Here is a 12,966-nt window from a genome sequence, read left to right as displayed (position 1 = left end):
TCAATAAAAGATGAAGTAGAGAATATCGGTCTCTTCTTATCCTATCAAACAAGACCAAGAATCACCTAAGCAGGCAATATTTACTCTAAAAGCCAATCCTACTGTAATGCCAAGAAAGCATACCGATTGAATTACTACGACCCAAACAGTAGCATATCCATGACATGTAGATGTAGTTACTATACCATGGCAATTCAGGAAATGAACAAGCTATACCAAGACCAAGTAAATTGGCCTTGTTCTTATCAGAACTACTCCATAGCAATCAACAAAAGCATGCCAGTTGACTAATTTCAGAACAGTAACCAGTTTCCACTTATAAACTAAAACCATAATGATACAGTGAGGACATCAACTAAACTAATCGTTGTATATGGCAAAACTGGCTAAGAGCTAGCACCCAGCAAAACAAAAACCCACCCAGGCACTCGTCCCAACTGATCACATTCAATAACAACCCAAAACAACTAGTTCGTGTTTAAAATTTTGCGGGTAACCACATCAATCATGATCAATAATAGATAAGCTAAAGTTCCAGCCCAAGGGGAGCCAAATTCCAGGCAATTAGCCACACAGCTGCATGCCTAGGTAGATAAGAATCAAGAAAAGCAATATATAAAGTCATCCTTGCTGTAAAACACACATTAATTAGTAAATGCATAAAGGCCAGACCACACAACTTATTTTAGATGTCAAGTCTAGCTGTTACCTATGATGGGTCAAATGGTTCCTTGCTGTGCCATTTGCTTGGCGTATTCCTTCCCATTGAAATCCTTGAATCCTGGCGACAAACGAGATAGTGAGCGGCAAACAGGTCTTATACTGAGAAAATAAAAAAGCATGAATTCCAGTACCGAACTAGTAAACAGTAAAGATCTGGCAAACAACAGGGAAGTTTATCTCTGCTATGCTCCTTTGGCACATACGGGCTCAGTTTCACATGTATCTAAATTGCTGCTTTGGATTGAGATTCAAAGGACTACTGTCAGGTTCGAAATAGTGATGCCATTGACATGCTTCATAGTTACAAGAAGGAAAACACATTCACCTCCTGACCACTAGTACAAATACCAAGCAAAGAACAGTGATTTAGTATGAATCAAGAGCTAGGTTGTAGTATAGAATATGCAGGAGGAGAATGGGAAGATTGCAAAACAACATGCCGTTCTAAACATTAGAAAACAAGGAGCAGTTTATCTGTATCATTTTTATGCTTTGAGTTGTCGACTGTAATTGTTATGAAGCGATCAAACTGACATGATAATGCTGTGTGACTAGACTCGATTAATGTAGCCCGGATGGCTTTACATTGCAATCCAGGATAGAGAGAATAATTTTCGACAACACAAACGACAATCTCAGATTTAAAATTTTCGTGGTAACAACACCATCATCATCTATTGCTATGGCGCCAACACCAAACAATGGACCAAAGTATGGCACTAAGTTGTCACTGTCGCGCATCCCGCACCATAGCAAAAACGTATGCAAAAGCCATGGAATATATGTAAAATCCATGGTAGCAATCAATAACCATTTCCTTGATTCTAAGCAAGTAGCACACAAATCTCTATCTAATATCACCCTTAGAAAGAGCCATTGTGGTACAGGGTCATGGTTTACATGCCTATATGAAAGAAAACAATAACATATTAAAGGAGAGGATGTTTTTAACATCGTCTACAACAGGGTCTAATTTACATAGTTTTGTGCTCGTTGAAAAAATCCACAGGTTGCTCTAACCAAGCAAATGTAGACTAACATGTCATAGAAAGACTAGATCCAATTGCATGCATAATTGTACAAATCCTCTCACTAAAATGAACATCCAAAAGTTGACAAGTTTATCATTTTCCATTGGCAAAAGTAGAATATATCTTCTACTGTGAGCATAAATGTAAAATCAAGATCCTCGCTGCGCATGACACATGGGAATAGCTCAAGTTTGCAATACCTCTCATCAGCAACACAAAGCACATCACTAACACTCAGTAAAAGATCAAGTAGAGAATATCGGTATCTTCTTATCCTATCAAGCAAGACCAAGAACCACCTCAGCAGAAAATAGGAACTCTAAAAGCCAGTCCTGCTATCATGGCCAAGAAAGCATATCGATTGAATTACTACGACCAAACAGTAGCATAACCATGAACATGTAGTTACTATACCATGTCAATTCAGGAAATGAACAAGCTATACCAAGACCAAGTAAATTGAACTTGTTCTTATCAGAATTACTTCATAGCAATTAACAAAAGCATGCTGGTTGATTAATTTCAGAACAGTAACCAGTTTCCACTTATATAAACTAAAACCAGTGATGACATCAACTAAACTAATCAGTTGTATATGGAAAAACTAGCTAAGTGCTAGCACCCAGAAAAACAACAATCCATCCAGGCACTCGCCACAACTGATTACATTCAACAGCAAACCAAAACAACTAGTTCAAGTTTAAACCTTTGCGGGTAACCACATCAATCATCATGAATAACGGATAGGCTAAACTTCCAGCCGAAGGGGGACAAGTCCCAAGCAATTAGCCACACAGCTGCATGCTTAAGTAGATGAGAATCAAGAAGAGCAAGTATAAAGTCAGCCTTGCTGTAAAACACACATTAATCAGTAAATACATCAAGGCCAGACCACAAAGCTTATTTTCCATGTCAGGTCTAGTTCTTACCTATGATGGGTTTGATGGTTCCTTGTTGTGCCGTTTGCTTGGCGTATTCCTCCCCATTGAAATCCTTGAATCCTGGCGACAAACGAAAATAACAAAGCATGAATTCCAGTAGTGAACTAGTAAACACTAAAGAGCCGGCAAACAACAGGGAAGTTTATCTCTACTATGCTCCTATGGTGCATACGGGCTCAGATTCACATGTATCCAAATTGCTGCTTTGGAGATTCAAAGGACTACTGTCAGGTTTGAGTTGTCGACTGTAATTGTTATGAAGCGATCAAACTGCCATGATAGTGTAGCCCCGCTGGCTTTACATTGCAATCCAGGATAAAGAGAATAATTTTCGACAGCACAAATAGATGCATATTACTAGTCCACTGCTTGCTGAAACTGCATGGTACACTACTACTACGACTACTACTAAAACTCAGTTTGTTCGTCCCCCACAACTGCAAACTAGCAGCGCAAATGGATTCAATTAGCCACTCAGTGTTTTGTTCGTCCACCACAACTTAAACTCTTCACTAGTGTTCATTAAAAAATAACTGCTGCTAATTAGGCAGGAAGGCACGCACGCATGAATATTTTGAGCAAGAAAAAGAAAATTTGCTTGCATGATTGATGGACGGCACATAACAAAAGACTCCTACATGTAACGAGAGACATTCTAAATGCAGTCTGAATCTGGTGACGAGGTTTGAATCAATCAAGCAAAAGAACGTGGTTTGGATCTTGACAGAGATGGGAAACGGTGCTCACCTGTACTGTGTCACAGCAAACAGGAGGGCCGGTGTCGGTGGAACATGTCCGCCCAATGCACGAGCACCAAGAGCACTTGACCGCAGACAGCTCGAAGCCATGGTTCTGGACCACGCCCTTGACGAGCCCAAGCCCGCCAGCCGCAACAATGATCCAGAGGTGTTGCGTCACGGATCTAGGAGCGCTATCTCCTGGCCTACTCGATTTGGAAGTGTCACCGGGCCGCACGACTGTCTGCGGCGTCCATCAAAATCATGGACACATTGGCACCAGCAACCAGAGCCTCCATGAAATTCTTTGTGCCAGACCTTGCAATGGTGCCAACGCTATCTGACTTGGTAATACCAATACCACTGTCAATAAACGTGATTATGGCCGCGGCCTTGTAGGCCTTGCATGCACCGGTTTGTTTCTTTTTAATTGTTGCATGCAAAGATTTAACGCCCCTCGGAATCTTAAAATGAGATGCAGATGAGCCTTTTAATTGGAAAAGAAAAAAAAATTGTGACAATCCCTATAAACTGAAAAGGAGGGAGTAATTTACTGTGGTTCTTAGAAATAACAAGTCAATAATGCAAACATAACTGAAAGTAAACAATGCAAAAGTACAAGATCGGTAGCAACATGACATTATCTTGCACTGAGGCAAAACATAAACCACAAGTTATCATTGTTCACCGCTAGCTACTGATCTAACAAGAACATTAACAACTAGAGTAGTCAAACAGGAAACAAGAAAATAATTTCATCAAGGCCACTGTCTAACAGAAGTTACTATTGTTGTTAAATAGGAAAGCAACAACAATAAAACTGGCGACCACAAGTTTGAGGTGATTGGAAGAGCACCACCATAGACAGCGTGACCACAGAATGAGAACCGGGCCCCAACTAATTGGCCAGCACCACAACTGGCCATGGTTTGACAACCCGACCATCTCGGGGTACAAGGAGAGAGGGAGGAGACTAGGGACTCACCAGAACCGATGAAGATGCTGAGTTATGGCCGTGGAAGAGGTAGTCCACCAAGCAGTAGTATGCGAACAATAAATTTGACGATTCTTTAAAGAGACCTACACATAAAGCGCAAATTTGATCAGCCAAAAAAGGCACATGAGCTATATTGCATATGTAATCATGCATGAATAAGAAATGTACTGATTACACAGAGCAGAAGCCAACCAAAGCATGTTGTAAGAGCAAGCTACCATGTGGCTAGACCATTAAGAACTAGAGCGAGGTAGCAAGGTATGATAAACTGAAGAAGCAATATTTTGGTTTATCATATAGTAATAATAATCAAAGGGCAGAGCAGCGATCATTTTTAGGAAGTTGGTAGATTCATTAGAGAAATACAATAATCAAAGTGTTTAGAGCTAATACAATTAAAAGTTCGAAGAATATTATTTTGCAAGGACAAAAGTGAAAACAACTAAGATGTTCCTAGGTGAGATTAATTCAAGTCAAAGGAGCCCTAAAGGAGAAAAAAATCCATTCTTTCTCATGATAGGAGCATAACAACACATATCTCGCAATTCATACAGAAGAGGTACACTCATGACTTGTGTTGCATCGGCAACAAAAGACACGAGTACCTTGACTGGATGTGCCCAGCGATGCAAAAATATCAGGTCACAACAAAAGGGAATTCATTCATTCAGAGAAGAATAATTATCCATCCATAATTCATGAAGTTATGACATACCTGGACTAGAAAAGTTCAGTTAAAGAAATATTTGTCTGAAGTGAAGAAACATTTTTGTCAGTTAAATGCAAATTGACAACTATGGCCATCCACATTAGAAAATCTACAAATCTATCAAGTAAATAGCTGCAACCACTTTGATGTATCAAAAACATTTTTTTACATAAAACAACCCTAGTAGAAGGCAAACAATCATATCACCAGAAGGTAAAATGAGATCTAGTTTAGCAACTGAGTACTAAATCGTCTCAAACGGTGAGAATTACAATTATAAATAGAATTTTCATAGAAAACACAGATGGTGACTTCATTTCTGGTAGTCCATAATGCCCCAAAACACACAACCACTTAATGCTCCCAACTCCCAATAGTAGTATATTCCACAACAAAATTACACTTGCACATAGAAAATATATTCTTATTAGTCTCACTACATAGCATGAAAGTCGCTATATCAGAAAGAAAGAGCTCCTTGCCTTAGAAGAAGTCCTGGAGAACCTCTGCACTCTGGGAATCCTAGTGGAACCACCAACAAGGGCACCATTGTATGGGGTGCTATTGTCCATCTCTGTGTCCCTAAGATACTTCTTCATAGAATCCATGATCTTCCTAAACAGATACGTGTTCATCTCCTCAAACCAGGCACGGGTGATGGTGTCACTGCCCCCTCAAACAACGAGTCAATCTCAATGGTGGTCTGAGCAGTGGAGGATACAGTTCTCTTTGCCCTCTCACAGGATATCGGCCTTCGAGGTCTTTGTGTCCAGCAACAACCTTGAAGGGCTAGGGCTTAATATCGCCCTAGACGGTAGAAGATATCTCTTCAACTACAAACTGCTTCTCCTCACCTTTGTACTAGACATTAATTATGGGCTTGTTACCAGGTCCAGCAACAACCTTGAAGGGCCACGGTTTAATATCACTCTGGACAGTAGAATCAGTATACCTCTTGCCAATTCGATGCTTGGCATCTACATAATACAGTTCACATCAAAAATAGCATAAACACCACACTAAGAAAGTGAACACTAGCCATTATATGTAAAGTTTAATCTTCTGCTACATAAACCGAGGCAAAGCAGACAATAGATGACCTAGGCAGAAAACATGGTTTGCATATTTTAATGAGCCTAGGCAGAAAACATCGTTTGCATATTTAAATGGGCCTGACATGCAACTAAACATAGTTGTATGAGAGGACCCAATCCAATGATAATCCATCATAAGCAAAAAAATATAAAAGGGCATATAGTCACTAGAGGCACATTATGAGCAGCCAGTGTTGCAAAGTTTCGTCCCCCCTCATTTGCTACCATGTTTTGAGACACGGGATCCTAAAAAACCTAATGTCAGATAACAAATGGCATTTAGCGTATTAAACAAATGGGATTAAAAAATTAACTTAAACTTGTCACGCAATCTCAAACGAAAGATGATGATCTTGTTTATAATAATCACAGTGATTCAGCAAATGGGATTGTTTGCATCACAGTATGCACAACAACAGACAGGTTTGGCATTGAATTCCATAGCTTATCAGAATTCAAAAGTTCAGTCATATAAAATATCATAAAAACAATGGGAGGTCAGATGGTATTGCATGATGTAAATTGATCTAAGTGAATGCAGAAATGTGGTATGGTTATGATATCACCACTACTCCCATCAAGTCATATACATGCCAAACAAACACCAGACAAAACCCATGAAAGCTATGGGTACATTTAGCTAGCTGGCAAATTTTGCCACACCAGATTAAATGGCAAAGAAAGAGCAAATCACAAGAAATTCACCCCAATTCCTCTTCACAAAATGTGGTAGAAAACTTAATGGCGCAAAGTCATCCATCCTAAATTCAACAGAAAAGTGCTCGAATTTATTTTATCACCAATCTGGTAGCTCCAGAACAAAGAAACAGAAAAACAAATAATAACTAATTCAAAAGATAAAGCAACACAAATTGGCACAGAACACTTACGTTGACTTTAGAAGAATGAGAATCAATGAAGTACGCAGTGAAAAACAAGTCTATCATACACACCAAGAGTGATTTGACAAAGAATCGTTCCATCTGTTATTATATATCTAAAGGATTGTGTTAACCCGGTACTAGGATATAACTAATTCGATACTATGTGTGTTAAAACATAGCTACATATACTAAATGATTGTGTTATGAAATAGAGGACCTGGGACATAACTCGAAACAACCAGGCATAAATCAACGAGGACAATGTAGACTTAAAACATGTTAAACCAAACACACTTGGCAAGACAAAGCAATCAAGCTCTGTAGTAGATTGATAATATAGATCTAACATGTATCAACAAGTCGCATGTCAATGAAGTGTAAAATAACTCAATGTCCTGATCTACTTAAAATAAACTAAATCTAACTAGGACCAACAATACAAGATCAGTGGCAACATGACATTATCTTGCACTAAGGCAAAACATAAACCACAAGCTAATATTGTTCACCACTAGCTATTGATCTAATAAGGACATTAACAACTAGAGTTGTCAAACAGTTAACAAGAAAATAATTTCATCGAGGCCACTATCTAACAGAAGTTACTATTGTTGTCAAATAGGAAAGCAACAAAAATAAAATGGGCGACCACAAGATTGACGTGGCCGGAAGAGCGCCACCACAGACAGCGTGACCACGGAATCAGAACCAGGCCCCAACTAATTGGCCAGCACCACAACTTGCCATAGTTCGAAAACCCGACCATCTCGGGGTACAAGGAGAGAAGGAGGAGACCAGGGAATCACCAGAACCGATGAAGATGCGGAGATATGGTCGAGCAGTAGTAGTTGAACAATAAATTTGACGATTCTTTGAAGAGACCTACACATAAAGCACAAATTTGATCAGCTAGAAAAGGCACATGAGCCAAATACATACACATGGGCTAGATTGCATATGTAAGCATGCATGAATAAGAAATGTACTGATTAAACAGAGAACAAGAGCAGAAGCCAACCAAAGCATGTTGTAAGAGCAAGCTACCATGTGGCTGGACTATTAAGAACTAGACTAGGGCGACAAGGTATGATAAAGTGAAGAAGCAATATTATGGTTTATCAGATAGTAATGATAATCAAAGGGCAGAGCAACGACTATTTTTATACAGGAAGTAGGCCGAGCAGCGACTATTTTTACGCGGGAAGTATGCAGAGCAGCTAATACAATTATAAGAGCAAATAATATTGTTTTGCGAGGACATAAGTTAGAATAACTGAGATGTTCCCAGGTGAGATTAATTCAAGTCAATGGAGCCCTAAAGGGGAAAAATCCATTCTTTATCATGACATGAGCATAACAACACATATCTCGCAATTCAAACAGAAGAGCTACCCTCATGAATTGTGTTGCATCAGCAACAAAAGCCATGATTACCTTGGCTGGATGTGTCCAGCGATGCAAAAACATCAGGTCAGGACAAAAGGGAATTCCTCATTCAGAGAATAATAATTATCGGTCATGGGAACACAGCAGCCATCCATAATTCATGAGTTATGACATACCTAGACTAGAAAATTTCAGTTAAAGAAAAAATTGTCTGAAGTGAAGAAACATTTTTGTCAGTTAAATGCAAATTGACAAGTATGGTCATCCACAGTAGAAAATCTACAAATAAGCTCTCAGAATGTCACATCAGCAAAACAACATCATTAGATAAAACATCATATTCTTAGAAGATAACATGGGACAAGTGCACAACATAAAAAACTCTTCCGTTAATTTTCAGTTAAAGTGGACCAAGGTACTTGATGCCTAAACTGCATAAAAACTTAAACAAGTCTAAATTGTCTAAAGTGGACCAAGCTTACAAGAAATTCTAAACATGAAGAATGGAGATCAGTTTTAATCTCTCAAAGACAATTCTGTGTTTAAAGTAGGCTAACGAACAAATGCCCCTTGTCCTTAAACTTCTTAAGCTCCCCCCTTTCCCTAGTACGAACCAAGCAATCAAATTACCAGTAGGTAAAATGAGATCTAGTTTAGCACTTGAGGACTAAATCACCTAAAACGGTGACAGGTACAGTTATAAATAGAATCATCGTAGTAGCCGAACATGGAGGTTATTATGACGCGGCCATCACCATCCTGTAGGTGTCTCCACCAAAGCCGAAGGGGAATGGTGGTGCCTATTCGGTGACCACCCTGTAACAGCAAAAAAGATTGGTTCTTTCTCATTACACCCAGCAAGACCATGAGGTGGGAAACACACAACCAAACCATCAACTTAAACACATGATTCAAGGGGATTTTATTATCACATGCATATACAAACATCACAAATTTAAGGGCAAGATTGATGCCTTAAAAAGGCCCAAAGAAACAGAGTTGGTGATACCATGAAAGCCCTTGAAACAAAAGATTTGTGGGCCTTTGTGCGAGTACACTGCCATATTTTTTCTTTGCTAGTTGGCCTAATTATGCTATTGTTTTGCTTGAGAGTTAGGAGTCCTATGACTTGACCTTCACTAGGAAGTGGAAAGGCATGCTCTGAATCTTATAGCTACTTATCTAGTTGAGATGTTGAAACATAGGGTGCACATGTCAGGTTAATAACTGCTTGAGAAACTGGTATCAGTTGATGTTCTTGGTCTAGAGAGGCATAAATGGCTAATAAGAGCATTTATAACGGGTGAAGTTTACAATCACAATTAATTAACTGAAAAGGTATACTAGTTACATTCAATAGATCAATGGAATTGCTGTCACACAGGAAAGGTAAATTGGACAGAGGGAGTTTCCCCATTTATGCTACGTTTGTTTTCAGGAAATAAAACAAAAAACACGCAATTAGGCTAGAAAAGCAACACATCTATTACGTAGGATTCTGCACAATATCCCAGGAACACTTCAAAGATATTATTATGGTAATAAATCAATTTCAGTAGATGTATTGGCCACCAGAACTTACATGGTCATCACACGGAACAATTTACCATGAATCGTAAACATGTTACTATACAAAAATTATTAACCAAACAGTATCAGAATTAGATTGCCAAAAGACCACCACCATAGACAGCATGAACAAAGAACAAGCCCTAAATCATTGGCTCAAGCGCCAGCACCACAACTGACCATGGCTCGATGGCCAAACAACCTAAAGGCACATGGAGGGAAGGAAGAGAAGAGGGACTCACAACAATGGAGGAAGAAGCCGAGGATGGGGTCGTCTTTGCCAGTGGTGGCCGAGAAGGAGGTAGCCAGACAGGGATGTTCCGACATAGCCGCCGCTGTCCGATTGATGATGGCACCAAATCTGAAGGGTCTAAATGGCTGCAGCATTAGAACATAGTGTCCCTCTTCAAGGTCTCCGCTGTAGCAATAGATATGAACCACTTGGATTTACTTCAATAATATTCAAGTAACAAACAAGAGAAGACATATTCATAGCAGGTTTAGTGCGACAGATTTTAAGAACTAATCTGTATGGATAACTAAAAAATTAAACAAATAAATGTGGCAAACCAAGATGTCTTGGTCTAAATGGCTACAACACATTGCTTGCAATTCTATAGATCAAGATGGAGGGAAAAAATTTCTTGCCTTTCTGTGCCTATAGAAATGACATGGCAGGTAGACTGTATTATAGTACAGACTTTACCCCAAATCTACAGTTTTCCCTTATTTATTTGTCACCGCTTTTGTGCCTATGCCCAGAAATCTGTAAGCCCTGATGCTGTTAATTTGATTGATCCCTATGAGCAAAGGAAATTAAACTAATATATTATCTCTTAACTCTAAACCACCTTTGCAACTCGATTCTGAAGTCATTCATGTGCAAATGTCCAATCAGGTCAGGCCCGATACTCACAGTGCAGAACATATCATCTCTATACATCATATTTAGGACAAACCATATTTGGTTAAATTGCAAATTAGGGAAACATTTAGGAAAATTGCTTATAGTTGGAAAAGAACAATGCTATCGACGAGATGGAAACTCCAGTGCTTGAAGCAAGTTACCGTTGTACTATGTACGTCCGCTGCCAATCAGACGCAATAAAATAGTTACTGCAGTGCAGTGTAATTGCCTTATCTAAACAGTTGTACATTAATCAACTTAAACACAATATGCAAGGGGATTTTATTATCACATACAGATACAAACATCGCAGATTTCAGGGCCAGATTGATTCCTTAAAAAGACACAAAGTAATAGAGTTGGTGATACCATGAAACCTCTTGAAACACAGGATTTGTGGGGATTTGTGCAAGTACACTACCATATTTTTTTTCCTAGTTGTCCTAATCATGCCAATGTTTTGCTTGACAGTTAGGAGTCCTATGGACTGAACTTCACTGGAAAGTGGAAAGCCAGGCTCTGAATCTTATAGCTACTCATTTAGTAGAGATGTTGAAACATGCGGTGTGCATGTCAGGTTAATAACCAGAGTACTTGAGAAACTGGGATCAGTTGATCTTCTTGGTCTAGAGAGAGGCATAAAGGGCTAATAAGAGCATTTATAACGGGAGAGGTTTACGAGCACAATTAATTAACTGAACTGAAACTAAAAAGTTACACTAGTTACATTCGATAGATGAATGGAATTGTTGTCACGCAGGAAAGGTAAATCTGAACACAGGGAGTTTCCTCATTCATGCTATGTTTGTTTTCAAGAAATAAAATAAAAACAGGCAATTAAGCTAGAAAAGCATCACATTTATTACACAGGGTTCTGCATTATATCTCAGGAACACTTCAAAGATTTTATTATGGTAATAAATCAATTTCAGTTGATGTAGTGGCCACCAGAACTTGCATGGTCAAACACATACGAATGAGCAATGCCTGTTTCAAATAATGAACCCTCACATTCACAAATAAACTTCTACAACAAATTCATTCAATTGGCAGAACAAAATTTGCAGGAGCTAGTATATATATGCACAGTGAGCAATCATCAGATGTATGAGGGAAAAAATCTTGGATAGAACATTTCTATTCTAGTATTGCCAGTGATGAGCAGTTTCAATGGATCAACTCAAAAAACAATGCCCTTGCTTATTACCAGTGAAGAGCCAGACCATCTCATGGCACATGGAGAGAGGGAGGAGAACTGGGACTCACGAGAAGTGAGGAGGAAACCGAGGAGTTGGTAATCCTTGCAAGTGGTGGTAGCCAAACAGGGAGGTTATGGCGCAGCCTCTGCTGTCCGGTTGATGGCACCAAAACTGAAGGGTCTAAATGGCTGCAGCATTAGATGAGAACATGGTGTCCCTCTTCAAAAAGTCTCTGTTGCAGCAATAGATATGAACCACCTGAGTTTACTTCAATAAATTCAAGTACTAAACAAGAGAAAACATATTTATAGCAGGTTAACTGCAAAAGATTTCAAGTAATAATCTGGGTGGATTTATTACTAATAATTAAACAAGGAAATGCAGCAAGTTGAGATGCCTTGGTCTACATGGCTTCAACTTAGATGTGAATGCAGTTTGTAGACACTACACATTGCTTGAACATGTCAAATCAAAGATGATTGAACTACTTTGCCAATATATGTATACAATAGGTGTAATATAAAAGTCAACTGATATCTAGCTTGTAATTTTTATCTCCAAAATAGTAATAAAAAGTTATGCCAATGCACATGCTGGAATTTATCAAACAACATAATGTTTGACAGTACCAAAATACCAACATAGACGGGTATCTCATTCTGAAAAATGCAAATGGTCATGAATATACACCAAAAAGTTGGACATGGCATAATACTACAGTCATGGCACAGATAATTAATCCTCCAATTTCAACATTATTTGTTATTGCGGCCCAACTAGATTCTGAAC

The 12,966-nt window shown here is 38.8% G+C and overlaps 3 non-coding genes across 3 annotated transcripts; all 3 read right to left on the bottom strand.

Annotated features, from left to right (window-relative positions):
• Positions 1 to 6,376: 6,376 nt before the first annotated feature.
• LOC119266322 lies at positions 6,377 to 6,513 on the bottom strand. The gene has a single exon (XR_005131990.1). It is a non-coding gene; the product is annotated as a small nucleolar RNA F1/F2/snoR5a (small nucleolar RNA).
• A 45-nt stretch (positions 6,514 to 6,558) lies between these two features.
• On the bottom strand, positions 6,559 to 6,642 carry LOC119266229. Its single transcript, XR_005131952.1, has one exon. It is a non-coding gene; the product is annotated as a small nucleolar RNA Z196/R39/R59 family (small nucleolar RNA).
• An 82-nt stretch (positions 6,643 to 6,724) lies between these two features.
• On the bottom strand, positions 6,725 to 6,808 carry LOC119266221. The gene has a single exon (XR_005131946.1). It is a non-coding gene; the product is annotated as a small nucleolar RNA Z195/SNORD33/SNORD32 family (small nucleolar RNA).
• Positions 6,809 to 12,966: the final 6,158 nt, after the last annotated feature.

The sequence above is a fragment of the Triticum dicoccoides genome, chromosome 2B (genome assembly GCF_002162155.2).
Source record: "Triticum dicoccoides isolate Atlit2015 ecotype Zavitan chromosome 2B, WEW_v2.0, whole genome shotgun sequence".
Lineage (NCBI taxonomy): Eukaryota > Viridiplantae > Streptophyta > Magnoliopsida > Poales > Poaceae > Triticum > Triticum dicoccoides.
This window is presented reverse-complemented; position numbering and strand designations above follow the sequence as displayed.